Below are 21,283 nucleotides of genomic sequence, written 5' to 3'. Positions count from 1 at the left end.
TCAAAGTTAATATTGATATGTGGAGGATTGATCCTAGATCATACATTTGATCTCTTTATATAATCCTGTATTTCTCAGAAGCTTTATTCGTTCTTCTCTGTTGTTTTTTCTTTGTTTTTATCTGAGTTATTTCAGAAAAGCCAGTCTTCAGACTCTGAGATTCTTTCCTCAGGTTGGTTGATTCCGCTGTTAATACTTGTGATTGATTGTATTATGAAATTCTTGAAGTGAGTTTTTCAGTTCTATCAGTTCAGTTTGGTTCTTTCTTAAAATGATCATTTTGTGGTTTATGTCCTGTATCATTTTATTGTGTTTCTTAGTTTCAAAGTTTGTTTCTGATCACTCCAATATCTGTTATCAGACAGATCTGTTTCTTTTGGTTCCTAAGCATCTTGTCTGGTTTCTCTATTTATTAGTAATTGCCCTTGAAAATTTTTGTTATAAAGCTTCCATAGTATAGAAACTTTGCCTTTGCCTCTTCTGAGTGCCTGAGAGCACTACTGGGTGTGAGAACTTCAACTAAGGTTGGGGTTTCTTTGCTTTGTTAATTTTGAGGTGTATCTGTGGTCTGTGGCCACAGAAGATTATATTTTTTCTTCTGCTTTGTTCATAACCAAAGTAGCTTCCCTGTAGTCCTGTGACTTTGAGAGAAGTAGCATGCATTCAGATATGGTTCACCTTTACCTTGAAGGGATGCTCTTTTGGGATACCAGATCAATGATGGAGAGGTTCTCTCCACCACACCCACTCTTAGTGGTAACAGAGTCAGATCCCAAGTGTGGAGTATTGTAAATGCCATCCTGGAAAGGGGAAGCATTGGTGCTCCAAGATTCTGTTAGGTTTTCTCATTATAAGCTTTCATTCAGAAATTGTCTTGGAACATTTTCACTGTATTTTCCTGTGTTTAATGCTTTTACAGAGTTGCAGTGGAGTTTTTAGTGAATTGATTAATCTGAATAATTTAATATGCCTTTACTGGATCCAAACATATATTCTTTAAAACTATCCCACCTCACTTAGCACAGTAATCGGGAACTTGGCTTCCAATAATTTTTGTCCCATACAGAGTTTGTATATGTCTGTGATCAATTACAGCATCCTGGAAATTGAAATGGACTGTGGCTCTAAAATAAATTATCAGAACTGTTGCTGGGAATTAGTTTCAGGATCATTAAAACCAATGTGGCACCTATATAATACATAATAATTAAGAAACAGTAGTTGATCTTAGTATTATTTCTTGACTAAAATAAATATGTTGTGTACCATTATATTTTAACTATATTACTTTGTATGAGATGGTGAGGCCAGATGCAGATGAAGAGAAAGAAAATGGAAAGAGTTTTACAATTTGTTATACTCACAGTTCTCTAGACAAACACTGCACACCACACAGGATCACTCAGGGGAAGCACTGGGGTCAGTCATGAGGTAGAAGGTGAAGGGGGTAACTGTGAGCACATACTTTATTGTGGTTTTTACAGAAAGGAACAGATGTTGCCATGGTGAACAAGTTTTAGGTTGACTGATGTGAACAAGTTCAGTGGGCTCCATGGCATAGTGGCTGTTTCTGGTTTGGTTGGTTGGTTGGTTGGTTGGTTGGTTAGTTGGTTTTTTTTCTGTTTCCTGGCCCTAGAGTGATTATGGCAGATGTAGTGGCCCAGAATGTGAGAGCCCAATAAGGGATGTAGTCGGAGTTGTACACTCAGCTGCTCAAAATAGAAACTGACCAGCCTCTTTGCCAGGGTCTCAAAACTAAGTCAAGACATTTAAGTCTTGACAAGTCAGAAATAAGTCAAGACATGTAACTATATTATACCTTGAAGCAACTCATAGTATAGGATCCTAAGCCTATGATACAAGGACGCATTGCTCTAATGGACCAAAAGTGCCTAACCTTGTTCTATTTTTACACTGTGTTGAAACGGTAGCTGAAAAGTAAGGGTCTGTTGCATTGGCTGAAATCTTCAAAACATCTTGAAAAAATGTACCATAATTTTTAACTATGTTTCTTCCTTAATGATGGACTGCCTGTGCTGAGGATGTCCTGTAAAGACTTAATATCCCACTTTCTAGCATACTAGCTTTTTCATCAGTCAGTATGCTTTGGTGATTAGAAACTGTAAATCTACTCAGAGAAAGCTTCTGCCACTTGGCAGATATTTTGCGTCAAGTTTAAGAGAAAGGCAGTGCTACTCTTTTATTGGTTTCATTACATTTGATTTTCCCATTGTTTTCAGAACAAAAAAAGTAACAAATCAATTTGGTTTAATGTCATTCTTATATTAAAAATAACATGTAAACTATTAAAATGATATATATTAACTCTGCAGTAATAGAAGCTCATTAATATTTTATATGCTTGTTTTAATGTATTTATACACTTGCCTGAAAATATCCAAATCTGCTCTGATTCAGAATTTTCGTACCCCTGTAAAAGTATTCAGCAGTATTATTAGTATCTTGGCTGTCCATCTTTTCACTTTTTTAAGTTCAGGATTATAACTTGCAATTTAAAATGTCTAATACTTCAGTCTGCAGATGTATACAAATGGACCCAGAAACAAAAGCAGATCCCTTAAAACTCAGTTTAATTTATGTAACAAACAACTGAGTGACCATTCTTTTCCAAGCATTCTGCTAAATGCTAGAAACACAAGACGAGTAAGGCTTTGCCACTAAGAACTTATTTTATCCCATTGCCTATTTTTGTTTCTCGAAACTAGCATTCATCACTGTCAGTAATTATGCTTTATACTTGTTTCTTTTACATGTTTTAAAATATTCTGTCTTTCCTATGGGACTATCAGCTCCATAAAGTTTGTTTTATTCCTTACTGTATCCCTAGCTCTTAAAAGAGTGTCCAGATCCCTAGCTTTTAAAAGAGTGTCCAGCAGTAGTAGATACGCAGAACATATTTTTTAAATGAATGCATGAAAGCTAGTGAATTTTATCAATTATTGTTTCTTTTCTAGGCCAAACTCTTCTTCCAATTTTTATCCTTTCTGGTCAAAGTTAGAATTTCAGCTTTTTGAAATGCATTTGAACTTTTAAAACATAATATAATGCACCCCCAGTATTTAACAGACCTAAGAAACTTGAATTCCCATAATTGTACCACTGCTGTATAATGAGACTTGTTTCTCATCTTACGAACTTGAAAATGCTATTGATTCTAAGAATTATTATGAAGACTATTGATAATAAAGGAATACATAGTCCTGAACATAAGCACTAGGATTAACTGGGTGAGATAATTTTTAAAAATCAATATTGCTAATAATTAAGGTCATACTTCCAGAGAAGAAATATTACACAAAACATTGCAGCTAGGATTATTCAATTTTTTGAACTCCTGTTCTGAAATCTAGAAAAGTACACATTGGCCATATAACACAGACCTCGGTGAACTGTGCATGTGTGTCCACAGGCACCAGTCCACTAGAAATTGTTGGCAGAGAGTATTTGTTGAATGGGTATCTGTATATGAACATAACTATCTGTGTAAGCATAATAGTCCATCGTACAGTGTTGGGCACTTGATAATGATTCTTTAAGTGTTTATAGGTAATTTATGTAAGAATTATTGAAATGTCATTTTTAAAGGAGTTTGCTAGCCAGCAGTGCAACACCAAAGAAGAATCCTTTCAACTTGAATTCTAGTATACAGTGCCCAATTATGAGCAAAGAGAGTGGCCCATATATGACTAACTTAAAGGAGTTTAGTAGAATGAGTTGTGTCAAAAAACCTCATCAATCTTGCTACTTGTTATCACACCATCATAGCTTAATTCATTTGAATACTGAAAATTGTTTGTTTGTATGGGCTTTTTGGCATTGCTTTTAACTAAAATTCAGATACTGTAGAAGAAACTATAGTTTCCAATAACCATGATCTTGAAAACAACCTAAATGTGGTCCATAGAATGACAGTTTGTTCCTCTCTCTGTATCCCCTTTCGTGCACCTCCATAGCCAGCTTTCGGGTATGGTTGATTCTTTCTCTTCTTTCTCCTTAATGTTTTTCAGATCTATTTGCCTTCATCCCCACTACCCCTATCTTAGATCAGATCACCATCATCTCTTACCTCTCTTGCAAACTCTTCGTTTATCCCTGGACTGCAACAGCTTTTAGATCTGGCTCTTACATGTATATCCAATCTCATTTCTCATCACTTCCTATTTTTTTATTACTCTATTTAAGATTTTAGAGAAACTTCTATCGCATTAAGGATTTTTTATTATAAAAGATAATATTACTAGGTTTTTTGTTGTTGTTGTTGTTATTGTTGTTGCTTTGTTTTGTTTTGTTTTGCTTTGCTTGGCTTTTTTGAGACGGAGTCTCGCTGTGTCGCCCAAGCTGGAGTATAGTGGCGGGATCTCGGCTCACTGCAAGCTCCACCTACTGGATTCACGCCATTCTTCTGCCTCAGCCTCCGGAGTAGCTGAGACTACAGGCGCCCGCCACCACTCCTGGCTAATTTTTTTGTATTTTTAGTAGAGACGGGGTTTCACCGTGTTAGTCAGGATGGTCTCAATCTCCTAATCTTGTGATCCACCCACCTCAGCCTCCCAGAGTGCTGAGATCACAGGCGTGAGCCACCGCGCCCAGCAATATTACTAGTTTTAAAGATCAAAATGATATCCAAATCACCCAGTGCTTTAGAAATAGCTGCTAAGTAGTAAGCCAGCTAGTCACTTCTCTTTGTGGGCGGTGGTGAGGAGCGGCAGAGTACCAGTACTCTGATACCTGCTTTGCTGTTATCCAGCAAGGACTCATACCTTTTAAAAGACAATACCAGTGAACAAAACAGGCCAAAATCCCTGCCCCCATGGAGCTTTCATTCTAATAGGAGAGACAAACATACAAGAAGAGAAATTAAATATGTGATAGATGGTAAGTGCTAAAGAGAAAAATAACGCAGAAAAAGGCAATAGGCACTGTATGTATTTTTGAGAGTGCCTCATTTTAGAAGAGGTCAACAGAGATAATCATCCTCCACTCTCCCGCCCTTCTTTCTCTTCTTCCTTGGCCATCCACAGCCCTGTTTAAACATAACTCGTTGTCTTCTCTGTACCTTTACTCGTTCAGCTCAAGGTGACTGGAAAAAACACACAGCCATTCTGGGTTGTCTCACTTTAAATTCATGACCACAGAAGGGGCCTGTAGTGCTGCAAGACAATCATTTTATATATTCTACTCTCTTTGGTGACTATTTCATACCCTGTTTTTCTCTCCTCAAATCTTTTTGCAACTCCTCCCCCATCATCACTTTTAGTCAATAACTTCAATTCCTGTTTGACTGAGAAAAGAGAAGCAATCAGAAGGGAACTTCCGCAGTTTCCGACACTGCAGTTCTATTTTCCCATGCCTCTGTTTCCTGTCAACTCGTCTGTAATGCTCCAGTGTAAGAACAAACTCTTCATTTGTCCCTAGATTTTATTTTTGTTTTGCTGTAGTGCCTCCTTGTTAGATGTTCAGTTAAATACAAACAATTGTTTTTAAAAGCAATTTTGCATAAAAACAGAATGCCAAATGTAGCAACATGAAATGGTTAACTACCCTGAGAGAAATAAATAGAAATAATTCATGGAATAAGCAATTTGAAGCAAACCAACCAACCTTCTAAAGAAATTTCCTACTTAAGTGAAATCTTGGCTTTTAAATTTGTTTGAACTTTCTGCTAGCACTGGCCAGACATGCTCAGCAAATCACATTTGGTAACAAAGCCCTACCTCACCTAAATAGTCAAGATATAAGTTTGTATCTTGACCAGTGGTATATGTGAATCCAGTAAATCCAATAAATATCACTAGAATTTTTGCCATCTTTTTTTCTTTCTGTTTCAAAGCTTACCTCCTTTTCTACCCAGCCTTAAAAACCAAGTCTTGGTAAAGGACAACACATTGAGACTCCATCTCTATATATATACAAAGAAGGAGGAGGAGGAGGGGGAAGAGAAGAAGGGGAAGGAGGGAGAAGAAGAGCAGGAGAGAAAAGCTCATGTACTTACTTTACTTTTACTTGCACAAAAAGATTACTAGTTCTAGAAGGCAGTTGATTTTAGGCAAGATTTATATATATGAATTGTATCCCTCCTTTTTGGAGAATATAAATAATACTGAAGATTATGCACGAAATCAATTAAATGTATCTACTGAAGTATTTTTACTGACCTATCTTACCTATTGGTCATAATATAAAATTCTATGACAGTCATAATAGATTTATAATTTTTTAAGTTAAAAAAATTTATTTTAAATTTTAATGAAAAAATACGTTACAAAGGTGATAACCTACCCTTGACATGCAATAGCATCCATATCGAGCATCAGCAGTTTGCTATATGCTATGTTGTAAAGTAACTGCTAGATGGTACTTCCATATCTCTGGGGAAGAATTCATTTGTTCTCCTTAGAAGTGGTTTTGTTTTTAGTGATTCAATGGTATAGTCTAAGTCTTGAACCAATTAGGTCTTTTATTAATAATAAATTACAAAATAAACTGCAGAACATTTTAAAAGCAAATGGCTCATTTGATGCATTTGACTCTCCCTATAATGATTTCTCTATATATACCACAACTTTATGTATTCTAGCATTCATATCAAAAGTGTTATTACTCGCTTTCAAAATGAGCCTTTTCAGGTTAGGTCTCAGCATCTTGCTTCTCTGTGTGCATTACTGCAACGTATTAAGCATCAAAACTTTCTGCCTGAAAATACAGCTTTCAAAAAGTGCTAGCATTCCTTGGTCTGTAAATTAACTGTATGCATTGAATCTTGAAAGTACTTGGCTGTTTGCCTCTGTCCTCTGTACTTCATAAGAACTGAATTCTTATAAGTTGGCTATTTTCTTGCTTGCTTTTTGTCCACCTATTTGCTACAGTTAGGAGAATATTAGAGGCAAAACCAAATATAAGTATAGTCATGATATACGTAGTCCTCCCTTGACTTGTTTTATTCCCCGTGGAAACTTCTGTACCTTTTGGCAACTGACAATTAAATATGACTACCAGTACCTGTGATTTTTAAAATTATCCATAAGTAACTACAGTCAAAATTAAATGTAACACAAAATAAATAAAATAATTTTTTCATAGGAGGTAATTTTTCATCTTAGTATCAGAGAACTTAGGATCAGAAGCTTTTTAAAAATTTGAGTTTCTGTATGGTATCTTTTGGTTTGAAGTTTAATTTGTAATACCTTATTAATTCATCTATAATTATCCCCGCTCAACTACTACTCCTTTATCTTGCAATGTATGTATCACAAAGAATTTTGAGCTTCAAAAAAGAATCTGTTTTACTAGTTAACTTATTAGTGTATAGTATGCATAACTGCAGTATAGATCTACTAATGTTACTTAAATGAGAGGTTGTTGTTACTATTTTATTTATTTATTTATTTATTTATTTGTATTTTTTTGAGACAGAGTTTCATTCTTATTGCCCAGGCTAGAGTGCAATGGCACAACCTTGGCTTACTGCAACCTCCACCTCCCGGGTTCAAGTGATTCTCCTGCCTTAGCCTCCCAAGTACCTGGGGTTACAGGCGCCTGCCACCACACCCAGCTAATTTTTTGGATGTTTAGTAGAGATGGAGTTTCACCATGTTCGCCAGGCTGGTCTCAAACTACTGACCTCAGGAAATTCACCTGCCTCGGCCTCCCAAAGTGCTGGGATTACAGGCGTGAGCCACCACACCTGGTCTGTTGTTACTATTTTTATATATTAAATCAACAAACCTCTGTTGGAAAAAAATGAGATTTTCCCTACCAGATATCAAAATACATAAAACAGTATTGGCACAAGGATAGATAATTTGAACAGAATACAGAAAGAGAAAAAAAATGTAAAATCAGAAATTTTGGTCATGACAATGGTGGCATTTCAAATCATTGGTGAAATAATGATGTTAGAAAGATAGTAACTCATTTAGAATATTCTTTATTTCATATATAAAATAAATTCCAGATGTATTAAAGAGCTAAGTATAAAAAGGAGTATATTAGAAGAAATAAAATTATTTTTATTCTCTTGGAATAGAGAAGACTTTCTAATCAAAACACAAAATCCAGAATCCAAAAAAGAAAAAGTGATTAATTGATCTAACCATAAAAATTAAAATTTTTATGAAGATACTAAACAAAGATAAATGACAGATGGGATACTGGAAAAATTTTTAAAGGGTTGATATGCAAAATTCATCAAGTTCCACATTAAAAGGTTAACAACCTAATAGAAAGATGGACAAAGTATGTGAACTCAGTGGTTCAAACAAAGCTCACAAAAGCATCAATGCAAATCTCCTTTAAACATGTCAAAGCAAGGTCAGCCTCACTTTTCATTAAAGAGATGCAAATTTAAGCAATAATTTTACCCAGCATATTGGCAAAATGTAGAAGATGGTTAACATCCAGCGTCTACAAATACATGAGGAAGCAGGAGTTGTCATACAGTATGGGTGGGAATGTAAACTGGAAAATACTTTTTATAAGGTAATGTAGCAAAATCTAACTAAATTTTAACTGTACAGATCCTTTTGCAGTTCCCGGTACAGGAATCTGTCCTACAGAAATACTTGCGTGTGTATAAGCATGTGGTGACATATGTGTCCCTGCAGTTCGTCAGAGCCCTCACATCTTTAACTATGGCTCCTAAAGTGGCCGCCTTCACTCTGATTTCTCTGCCATCAAATTTTTCCCCACTCTATTCCATCTTTCATACTGCTCTTATAGTTACTTTACTATAAAGTAAGTATACTGGCCCTGCCTACTTAAGGACTTCTGTTTTGTTGTTGCCTACAGATTTTTCACAGTTTTTCTCTGCCATATTTTATCTGCAGTCTGCCTTTCTACCTCCATCCTTCAAGTTCTTTATGCACCAGCCACACTGAACAACCACCCCAATAAACCAAAAGTGCTTGGCCAGCCCTCGGACATATTCCTAGTCTACGAATTATTCACTTATCACATATTTATTGAGCAGGCACTGTTCTTGAAGTAATGGGAATACAGCAAAGACAAGATTCCTTTTTTTTTTTTGAAGTTTAGATTATTGACAGTGAAGTAGAAATTATCGAATAAATAAACATACACATGTTAATTATCAGATAATAAGTACTATGCAAAATGTTTAGAGGCTGGGTGCAGTGGCTCACACCTGTTATCCCAGCATTTGGGAGACTGAAGTGGGAGGATCACTTGAAGCCAGGAGTTTGAGACTAGCCTCTGCAACATAGCAAGACCCTGTCCCTACAGAAAATACAAAAGTTATCTGGGCATGATGTGTGTGCCTGTATTTCTAGCTACTTGGGAGGCTGGGGTGGGAGAACCACTTGAGCCAGGAGGTCAAGACTGCAGCGAGGTATGATCATGCTACTGCACTCCAGCCTGAGTGACAGAGCGAGACCTTGTCTGTAAAAAAAGAAAGAAAGAAAGAAAGAAAATTTTAAATAAGCCAGTGTGATAATGAATTGTTGGATATCTGAGGGTGGTAGACCAGGTAGATCCTGTGAAGAAATGAATCTTAAGGTGAGATATAATAATAAAAAGGATATAAAGATCAGGAGAAAGAGCATTTTAAGCAAAGAGAACAGCTAGTTCAAAGACCCCCAAAGCAGTAATACAATTGGAATATTTGAAGTGAAAGAAATAGTATGCAAAATCAAGGCAATCGTGATGTTAAGAGTAGGTGAGATCTATGCAGTTTATTATGTTAAGCAATGTCAGCCACCACAGCAAACAAACTGAAATCTTAGGGACTAAACAAAACAAAGGTTTATTTGGTGCTTATGTTGCATGTCTTAGGCAGTTTGGCAGGAAGGCTCTATTAGAGTGTCCGCCTTCTTGAACACATGGTTTCTTGAGGTCACTGGAACAGAGAAAGAGGAATGGAAGAGGAACATGAGCACTTAAGTAACTCAGCTTTGAAATGATATATATCACTAACTTTTACCTCCGTTGGTGAGAACTGCATAGAAGTCTGGGAAATGTATGGTACATGTGGAATGTCTGGTGAATACTGTTGTCTCTGCTGCTGACAGGGATCTAAACATTTATGGTTTTATTAACCAGATTAAACAGTTTTAATTGGGAAAGCAATCTGATTATTCAATTAGATTGTATTGAATAAATGAATGAACACATGAATATACAATATGTAATATTTGCTTGTCCAAAACAAACTGTACATATAGAGTGAACTACACAGCATTTGCGCCTAAGGCATTCTCCTCACATTGTAAAACATTATAATTCCTTGGCTGTATATCTGTAATGTTTGGCTGCTGTAACTGTTTTTTTCTCCTTTTTTTTTTTTTTTTAATTAACAGGATGAGAGGCAGCTGCAGGTACCAGCAAATTACAAAGTACATAATTACTAAAAGTAACTGAAGCATATTATAGCATAATTCAACAGGAAAAAGAAAAAAACATCTGGCACATGCTATGTTAATTTGTCATAAGAGAGTTCCAAGGAAAGTGCTTGCTGCAGCTGGCAGATCCATCATTTCACTGAAATGAATAGCACACCTTTTGTTTTTAATTCTCTCATATAATATAGAATAGAACCTTATGCAATTTAATCATCAGTCATCACTAAAGGATTTCATGCGTTGAGGGAATTTTCCTTTGTGCCATGTCAGCCAAAATCTACATGGCTCATCCTTAAACTGTGCCTCAATCATAACAGAATGGTCCAAGCAATTATAGTAATTAATTAAAGTGTCTAAGATATTGGCCTAAATTTAAATTTCTTATCCCATAATTAAATAAGTTTGTTTTATTTCATATGTCTTTTATTAGTTTTATTTAAAGTATGTGTGATGTTTTCAAAGAGATGGATACATTACAGGGAAAACCTTGCTCATACTCTCATAACCATACCATTTCAGCTAATGTATGTGCCAGTGATAGTCACAATTAAAATACAATTAGTACGGAAACTCTCTCTTTCAATATGGGTTAAGATATTCATTTCTATGATAGAGACAGACAGAAATTATTATTATAAAACATCTTCTAATGCAGACCTTTTTGAAATAGTCTGTATTTCCAACTCTCTACTGAATATTTTCATATATGTACCTCAAACTGAGTTTAGTCTAAATTGAACCCATTATTTCACCCCTAGCTGAAGTTTTCATTTTTATTTCATCCTATATTTCCCATTTCTGTGAATGGTAGTATCGTCTACCCAGTTGCTCGAGAAAAACTCTGGGTACCATCCTGGACTCCTCCTCATACCCCAAACCCCATTGTTACTAATTCAATCTCCTAGATCTCTCTTCAATCTGTCCCTTTTTCTCCAGTTGCTTTCATTCAGGCTATCAACATTGCTCACCTGGACTGCCGCATTAACACTCTAATTTGACTATGGATTAACACCCTTACTATTTTTCCTGCTACAGTCAGCAAGGTTTCCTGATGTTCAAATCAAATCATGTCACTTCTCTTCTTAAAATACTTCAGTGCCAATTTCCTGTTACGATTTATAAGGTTCTTTGTGATCTGTATTTCCTTGCATTTCCAGCTTGTTCCTCTCTCACTCCCACCCCCACCTCCTAGTAACACTGCATATCCCATTCATGCTGAACTTCTTTTGTTTCCTAAATTTATTATCATTTCTTTTTTCCTGATATTAGATATTTTCCTGATATGTGAAATTCCTGGATTTCATGCATGGGTTTGATTGTGACACTCTTCTTTTCCTTCCTCTGCCTTTTTCCATCTAACTGCTATTTATCTTTCATACGTCAGCTTAAAAGTCTACTTCCTCTGAAGAGACAGCTCTAACCCCCTGTTCTTCCATGTGTCTTATTATAGCACCATGAAGTTTTTATAGCATTTGCTACCTATTTTAAGCCTAGTAGCTTTCCAATATTTCTAGTGGTTCATAAGTTTCACTATGGCAGTGACTAGATCGTGTTTCCTCCTTGTCTCCCTAGCACCTAGCACAGTAGTATGTAGCATGTAACAGGCACTCATTTCAGTATTTATTAAATGAGTAAACTTCGTAATTTCCCCAGACTCCTTCTAAGATGAGCACTTAACATTAGCGTTGGGAGGAAATTTCAACCATTACTTTGTAACTTTCAGTTCATTCTTCTAATAACTTTAAAATAAGCTTCCTGTGAAGGATCTTTATAAATAAAGCTTTAGAACACATTGATTTTCCTGTTAGTAATCTCCCAAATTTATTACACCACTTGATGGTTACTTTGAAAATATAATCACTGAATTATCTCATTAGTCCTGATATGAGAGCAAGTACTTAGAAAAAACTTTGAAAAAGCAAGATGTAAGATATTAGAAATGTTATTACTGGATGGACTAGTCAACTGAGTCTGTGGAATTAATTAAAATATGCATAGGCTTAAAAAAAAACACCTTTTGATTGCCAGTTACATTCTAAGCCTTGTGAATGTAGCTTCTCATTAGGAGTTGTCATTCTAGTGGGGAGAGGCTGTAAGAGAAGAACCAACAATATAACAATCAGAACCAACAAATAAACAATTTTAGATGTTTAAAGTGGTATGAAGAAAATAAATGGAGTCACGTGATACATACTGGAATGGAGATAGGAGTTAGAAGAGCTAGACTATTTTAGGAAAAAACATAGTCTAAAAAGGTGATAGTTAAACTGAGGTCTGAAAAATGAGAAAATTATACCAAAAAGTCAGGAAAATATTCCAGGCAGATGGAAGAACAGCAAGCGTAAAGGTCCAGTGTTAGGAAGGAGCATGCTCATGTGAGTGAGTATAGTGAGGGGAAAGAATGCTGTAATATTGAAGAGATACCTCAGCAGGGATCAGATTGAGTGGGCTATTTTAAATGAGATATTTTTACTTATTTTAAGTAGAATGTTTAAGTAGTATTATTTTAAGGTTAAAAAAAAAAAAGAATGTTTAAGTAGTACTATTTTAAGGTTAAAAAAGTCTAAAGTGCAGCAGTGGGAAATCACTGGAGAATTTTAAACATCTTTAGAGTTTAAAAGACCACTTATAACTACTGTGTGGAAAATAGACTAGAGAGGGAGCAAAAATGGAAACAGAGAAACCAGATATTAGAGTATTACAGTAGTTTTGGCAATAGATGATAGTGGCTTAGAATAGGATATCTTCAGTGGAGATGAAGAGAAGCCGGCAGTTTTGAAATACATTTGGGAGCTAGAATAGGACTTACTGATAAATTAAATATAGGGCATGAGGGAAAAAGGAGGAATCAAAGATGATACCTAAGCTTTTGACTTGAGCAGCTAGGTAGATGGCAATGCTTATTTACGAGGAAGGAGGGAACTTGGGAAGAGATAGATAAGAAGCAGTTTCCATTTTGGACAGGTTACATTTGAGATGCTTATTGGTTTTTTTCTAGTAAATGTGTCAAGTAGGTCATGGAATACATAAGTGAAGAGCTCAGAGAGGTCAGGCTTTGTTTTGTAATGTTATGTTTACAGTCATGGACAAGAGAAGATCACTTAGGGGAAAAGTGTAAATAGGGAAAGAAAACCTAAGACTGACCCAGAGTTCTCTAGTATATCTAAAGCTGACCTGCCTACCTTAAACCGTGGTATTTCTAGTTAGCTGAATGAGAAAAGATTTGAAACTTCGGAATGAATTTTCTTTTTTAGCAGTCAGGTCTTCTGAAGCCATACAAAAACTTGAGATTACAGTCTTTGCATTTGCTAACCATTTTGTCACATACTATGATTAAATATTTTTATCTAATATTAAAATATTAAATATTAAATATTTCAGAAAATCTTTATTTTGCCTTTTAGATATTAGTATTATATGATATCACAGATTTGCTTTACTAACATCTCTTGTAATTGATTAGACTTAAGTGGGAAACAATATGATTTAGTTGAGAAAACATTTTGATTAAAAGACTGGTACAACATGGACATAAAGATGGGAACAACAAACAGTGGGCACTCAGGAGAAGAGAGGCAAGGGCTGAAAGATCTTCCAACAATGGTCTAATCAGCTCTCTGAGCTCTTCACTTGTGTATTCCATGACCTACTTGACACATTTACTAGAAAAAAACCAATAAGCATCTCAAATGTAACCTGTCCAAAATGGAAACTACTTCTTATCTATCTCTTCCCAAATTCCCTCCTTCCTAGTAAATAAGTGTTGCCATCTACCTAGCATATCAGTGTTGATTACAGTATTTTGTTTATTTAAGCATTTAATTTTTTAATAGTTACAACATAAATTGCTTCATATGTAAATTATTTAGTAAACTTTTACTTACACAGAAATTACGTTTTGCAAATATATTTCTAAATTATATTTTGTAAGGATGAGTAGAATTTTCTATCACATAAACATGAATTATATAAGTGAACTAAAAATGTATGAAACTGTTAACTAAGCACTTCCCAGTGATGCTTTAAGGAATTCCTCAATCTTCTATATGTACTTTAAAATTAGTGGAAGATAGTAATTACACCTTGAACCTTATACCCTATAATAAGCCAGAAATTACAGAGAAATTGGGTACAGTTTTATTTCAATTATTTGGTGCAAAATACTCTTTAAAATGTCATACCAAAATGAAATTTCCTCTATCTCTGTGTTTTCCCGGAGATTACACTTAAATCCTCTCCGATAGGTATGAATGTTTCTGTTCTTTTTTTTTTTTTTCTTTATACTTTAAGTTCTAGGGTACATGTGCACAACGTTTGTTACATATGTATACATGTGCCATGTTGGTGTGCTGCACCCATTAACTCGTCATTTACATTAGGTATATCTCCTAATGCTATCCCTCCCCGCTACCCGCTCCCCATAACAGGCCCCGGTGTGTGATGTTCCCCTTGAATGTTTCTGTTCTTAAAGATTTCCAGGGAAGAGATTATATAGTCTTACTGAGCATGTGTTTCAACTGTCATACCACTGTGAAACTTTCTGGAAAGTCTTATTTAATGTTTATCCTAAATTACTCGTGATACAGGGAACTCTCAATTATTTTCTCTAATGAAGGGAAAATGTCTTGTAGATAACAAAGAGTCGAATCATCCTCCTGGGTCTTTCCTTTATCCCTGCAATGAAACATCCTGACAGAGAAATAAGAAGTTACAAAGTACTGACAGGAAGGCTCTAGGAAAGTCTCAGGGGATAGAGTTGGTGAAATCACTTTTCTCTTCACCCTTTAATACCTTCTAAAATTTCATTTGGAAGAAAACTGTAAGGTTGAAAGAAATGCTTGAATGAAAAATAAGCTTAGCCACTTCAATTTCTTTGGAGAAAGAAGAATATAAATAAGTCTAAATAAATGCCAGTAGTCTTTATCTAAAATATGGTTTTTCTGATACATTCCTCAGTAAATCTTGAGCAAACAAGGATTAAAATGTTCTAACTGCTATGTTTTCTATAATTTAGAAAATTAGAACTTTTCTAATTTTAGAAAATTGGAAATTTAGCCATAAATCAGCAAATATGGTAATGGCCACATAACATTTTGGTCAACGATGGACCACATATATAATAGTAGTCTCGTAAGATTGTAAAGGAGATGAAAAATTCCTGTTGCATAGTGACATCATAGCTGTCATAATGTCTTCATGCAATGCATTACTCAGGGGTTTATGGCGACGCTAAACAAAACGACTGCACTGCCAGTCTTATAAAAGTATAGCATATGCAATTATGTATAGTACATGGTACTTGATAATCAAGAGCTATGTTACTGGTCTATGTGTTTACTCTACTGTACTTTTTATTATCTAAGAGCATACTCCTACATGTTTTTTTTAAGTTAACTGTAAAACAGCCTTAGGCAAGTCCTTCAAGAGATGTATTCCAGAGGGAGGCGTTGCTATCAAAGGAGATGACGGCGCCATGTGTGTTATTACTCCTGAAGACCTTCCAGTGGGACAAGATGTACAGGTGGAGGACACTGATACTGATAATCCTGACCCTGTGTAGGCATCATCTAATGTGTATGTTGGTGTCTTTGTTTTTAACAAAAAACTCAAAGAATAAGGATATAGAGAAAAAATATTTTTGTACAGCTGTATTTTTGTGTTTAGGGTCAAAAGTTAAAAAATTAAAAATTTTATGAAGTAAAAAGTTATAGTAGGCTAAGGTTAATTTAGTGTTGAAGAAAAAAATATGTTTTTATAAATTTAGTGTAGCCTCAGTATACAGTGTTTGTAAAGTCTACAGTAGTGTAAAATAATGTCCTAGGCCTTCCCATTCACTCTCCACTCACTCACTGACTCACCCATAGCAACTTCCAGTCGTGCAAGCTCCATTTATGGTAAGTACCCATACAGATGTACCATTTTTTATCTTTTATACAATATTTTACTGTACATTTTCTATGTGTAGATACACGAATACTTACACTGTTAAAATTGTTTACAGTCTTCAGTACAGTAACATGCTGTACAGGTTTGGAGCCTAGGAGCAGTAGGCTATACTATTAATATTTTACCTAGGTGTGTAGTAGACTTTACCATCTAGGTTTGTGTTGCACACTCTGTGATGTTCATACAACAATAAAATTAATGATAAATTTCTCAGAATGTATTCCTATTATTAAGTGATACATGACTCCATTTGGATGTGTAAAGCAGTGTGGTAGATATTGTGGCAACTAAAAATAATTCTTCTTTTAAAAGTTTCTGCTGGGTATGGTGGCTCACAACTGTAATCCCAGCACTTTGGGAAGCCGAGGTGGGAGGCTGTCTTGAGCCCATGAGTTTGAGACCAACCGGAACAACATAATGAAACATCATCTCTACAAAACATAAGATTAGCCAGGCATGGTGGTGCATGCCTGTAGTCCCAGCTGCTTGGGAGGCTGAGGAGGGAGGATCACTTGAGCCCAGAAGGTCAAGGCTGCAGTGAGCCATTATTATACCACTGCACTCCAGCCTGGGCAATAGAGTGAGACCCCCCATCTCAAAACAACAAAAAAAGTTCCTGTTCCATTTAGGAGAATGTATGTATGTATGTGTGTGTACATATATGTAAAGCACTAGCATTATAATACAGGATTGATAAATCTCTCATACATAAAATAAGTATTCAGTATCATAAAGATTTGATGTGTAAAGAAAACTGTCTGGATTAAAATGAATGGAAAGGAGACCTGAAAAGAAGGGAGACAAGGGTGCAGTCTTAAAGAATGGGAAGAATTGTAATGGGAAATCTGAAAAACACAATCTAAAAAATGACATAAGCCTGATCCTGAGGTAATACATATGCAGTTTGTTTTCGAAACAATGAGAGCCCAACTGAAGTGTGGAAGGTTCCTACTGGGGATAAGGTTGGAAAGATAAGTTACACAAAATTTTGAAGGAGCTTATGACATTCTCAGGAATTTGGACTATTTTGTCCAATAGCTGAGAGCCATTGAAGAGTATAGCCCAAGGAAGCAAGTTATTAAAGTAGTGTTTTGGAAAGAGAAATATGCTAGAGATACATGGGTTAGAGAGGGAAACCCACTGTATCGGTTGAGTGCATTCATATGCCCTGTGGCAGAGTACTTTACATATATTGTTTCACTTGATATTGAGAAACCCAAGCAGCTTGTTACTACAATAAATCTAAGAATTAAGTTCTAAGAACTTGAATTGGGATGGTAACACTGGGTAGGAATGAAAAATAGATGCAAGAGACCTATCAAAGAGAGAGTCTCTTTCGGGGTAAATGAGAAGTTGCATTTAAGACAAAATGAGAAGCTGGGCGCAGTGGCTCATGCCTGTAATCCCAGCACTTTGGGAGGCCGAGGTGGATGGATCATCTGAGGTCAGGGGTTTGATACCAGCCTGGTCAACATGGTGATACCCCATCTCTACTAAAACTACAAAAATTAGTTGGGCATGGTGGTGGGTGCCTGTAATCCTAGCTACTGGTGAGGCTGGGGCAGGAGAATTACTTGAACCGGGGGAGGTGGAGGTTGCCGTGAGCTGAGATCAATGCCACTGCACTCCAGCCTGGGAGACAGAGCGAGACTGTCTCACAAAAAAAAGAAGGACAAAGTGAGAAATAGGAGTTGACTTTAAACTTTTTAACCTAGACACCTAGAGCGGAGATGTCAGTATAAAAACTGAGCAGCAGGATGAGAAGTAGATTTGTGAGACAATGCAAAAAGCTTGATATTAGGCTTGTTAAGTTTGAATTTAAGACTGGACTTTTAGGGAGGAAGTCTGAAGTAAAAATTTAATTGTTAGGTTTCCAAGTAAGTATATAAATTTTCATATTCCTAGAAGGCCTAATACACATACACACATATACTCTCTGCGTGTGTGTGTGTGTGTGTGTGTGTGTGTGTTATTCAACGAACTTTCATTATTTACCTTCCATGTTGCAGTATAGGGCAGTGGTTAAGAGCACAGACTTTGGAATCAAAGGGCCAAGTTTTTTTTAATCTTGACTCTACAGCTGACAATTAGCCAGATGCGGTGGCTCACGCCTGTAATCCTAACACTTCAGGAGGCCAAGGTGGAAGGACTGCTTGAGCCCAGGAGTTCTAGATCAACCTGGGCAATAATATGGCAAAACCCTGTCTCTACAAAAAATACAAAAAAACTAGCCGGGCATGATGGCATGCACCTGTAGGCTCAGCTACTCAGGAGGCTGAGGCAAGAGGACCACCTGAGCCTGGGAGGTGGAAGCTGCAGTGAGCCGTGATTGTGCCACTACACTCTGGCCTGGGTGACAGAGTGAGACCCTGTCTCAAAAAACAAACAAAAAAACCTGACAAGCTATGTGATCCTAGGCAAGTTACTTATTTTTTTAATTTCTGTCTTTTAATTTTCTCATATGTAAAAATTGGGATTTCAGGGCTGGGTGTGGTGGCTCACTCCTGTAATCTCAACACTTTGGGAGGCCGAGGAGGGCAGATCACGAGGTCAGGAGATTGAGACCATCCTGGCTAATACGGTGAAACCTCATCTCTACTGAAAATACAAAAATTAGCCGGGCGTGGTGGTGGGCGCCTGTATTCCCAGCTACTTGGGAGGCTGAGGCAGGAGAATGGCATGAGCCTGGGAGGCAGAGCTTGCGGTGAGCCGAGATGGCACCACTGCACTCCAGCCTGGGCGACAGAGCAAGACTCCATCTCAAAAAAAAAAAAAAATGAGAATTTCATATATTAGTCATGCAAACTAAATATTAAATTAATTTATGAAAGCACCTACAACAGTGTCTGGCACATTGTAAGCAAATACTGTGGAAATGTTTGCTCTTATTATCATCATCACATCATTTTCACTATTATTTGCCAAGCTTTGTTGAGTACAAAGATGAGTAACAAAGTTGCTCACCATCCAGTGGGGGAGACAGAGCTTGACATATAAAGAGATAAATATTTACGTGGATTAAGGGTAACTTAAAGTATATTTTCATTTAATGATTTATGTCTTTGTGATCTTAAATATTGTGGAAAATTATTACTATCCATCATTCAGATTATCTTGAGTAAGAACTGAAGAATAGTTTAGGCATGAAATTATACAAGTAGGTGTTTCCCTGAAAAGTTTTGTGTAAACTGAATGTCGGCTAACTTTATAAATGTGATCATTGTTTCATCTTAATCTCAATTATACTCACAATTTGTTTTTCATCAGCACTAATATGTATAACTTTCACCTTTAATTACATTTGACCTAGAAGACTGGCCACTAGTCATTTTGTTTATCATTCTTTAGTTGTTTTTTTTCTTATGTTGTTGGGGGGATGGTTGGGCAATAATTTTAAGCTGTAGAAGATACTTTAAAGTAAGCATAATAATTTATTATATTTTGTTATTATCACTCAAAGCTAAAACAATATATTTGGCTTTATCTGTCATGGAATTAATGATAGATACTCAAACCCCTCATAGTCAGTGAACCTGTATTTATGAAATCACTGAGTTAGAATAACTGATCTCCCTCGTAGTCTGTCAGTTCTATGATGACAACAACTATGTTTGCCACCACATATCTTGCACCTGGCCTGTAACGAATGTTCGGTAACTATTTGTATAATTGAATAGTGGATGGCATTGCTTTTTGTTTTATATATTTATAACAGATTACTTGCTATTTTTAACAACTATTCACTCAATAATAGGACACTTGAGAGGCTTACCAAATTTGTAGGCTGTTTGCTGGCTCCTTTGAAAAAAATCAAAGCTTAAGTTATTTTGGAAGAGCTAATCTGTTGATTGATTTCAGAAGCACAAATAAGGTCAAAGGATAAAAGCCAATACTGAATCAAGAATTTCACCTGAGCCAAATCCAAATTAATTCTCTCCTTGGAAATAATGATACAGAAATCATCCATAACCATCCATAACCCTAAAAGTTCACACACAGTAAGAAAAGCTTTGAATGTCATTGATTCATTATATGTAATACTCACAAATTTATCTGATCTTTGTTCAGACTAAGTTATTTTTAATGCTACATTGTATGTACCCTTAACCTGAAACTCTTGAAGTGACTTTTGACTAAAAGCAGTATAATACTTATATGTTGAACAACAACAAAGAAGACAGTTCTGTGCATAAGATACTTTTAGGTAATGAAGCATAAATGATATGAATGAGTAAAATACAGTACATTTACAACCAAAACATGAATAAGAATTCTAACTGTACCGCACTGAAGTGATACTGGAGTAATTAATGTTGCCTTAAATTTCTAAGAGTTGAGCTCCCCTAAAAAGCACTGTATATGAATCTTACAAATGCATACTAAGGCTGGGCATGGTGGCTTATGCCTATAATCCCAGCACTTTGGGAGGCCGAGGAGGGCGGGTTGCTTGAGCTCAGGAGTTCGAGACCAACCTGGGCAACATGGTGAAAACCCATCTCTACTAAAATACAAAAAATTAGCCAGGCGTGGTGGTGCATGCCTGTAGTCCCAGCTACTCTGGAGGCTGAGGCACAAGAATCACTTGAGCCTGGGAGGCAGAGGTTGCAGTGAGCCAAGGTCATGCCACTGCACTTCAGTTTGGGCTACAGAGTGAGACTCCGTCTCATTAAAAACAAAAAAAAAACAAAAAAAACACATACTATAGCTAAGAAGCACAGTAGCTTACGAGATTTTGTAGTAATAAATACTGTATCTTTTTGATATGAGTATGCTTTTATTTTAGTGTCTAATAGTATCTCAAAATATTATTGAAGATACTTTTGTACTTTTAAAATATGTGTTTTTATTTTGTTTTTTTTAGTTTGGCAAAATATACATAACAAAATTTACCATTTTAATTGTGATAAAATTTTTTAAATTATGATAAAATACACATAAAACTTACCACCTTAACTATTTTT

The 21,283-nt window shown here is 35.9% G+C and overlaps 1 protein-coding gene across 1 annotated transcript in view; it reads left to right on the top strand.

The window, feature by feature from the left end:
- The window catches only part of SCLT1 (sodium channel and clathrin linker 1), a 249,958-nt gene that overhangs the window by 221,094 nt on the left and 7,581 nt on the right, over nt 1–21,283 (top strand). The gene's annotated exons all lie outside the window — the stretch shown is intronic.

This window comes from Mandrillus leucophaeus, unplaced genomic scaffold, assembly GCF_000951045.1.
Source record: "Mandrillus leucophaeus isolate KB7577 unplaced genomic scaffold, Mleu.le_1.0 Scaffold513, whole genome shotgun sequence".
NCBI classification, from domain to species: Eukaryota; Metazoa; Chordata; class Mammalia; order Primates; family Cercopithecidae; genus Mandrillus; species Mandrillus leucophaeus.
This window is presented reverse-complemented; position numbering and strand designations above follow the sequence as displayed.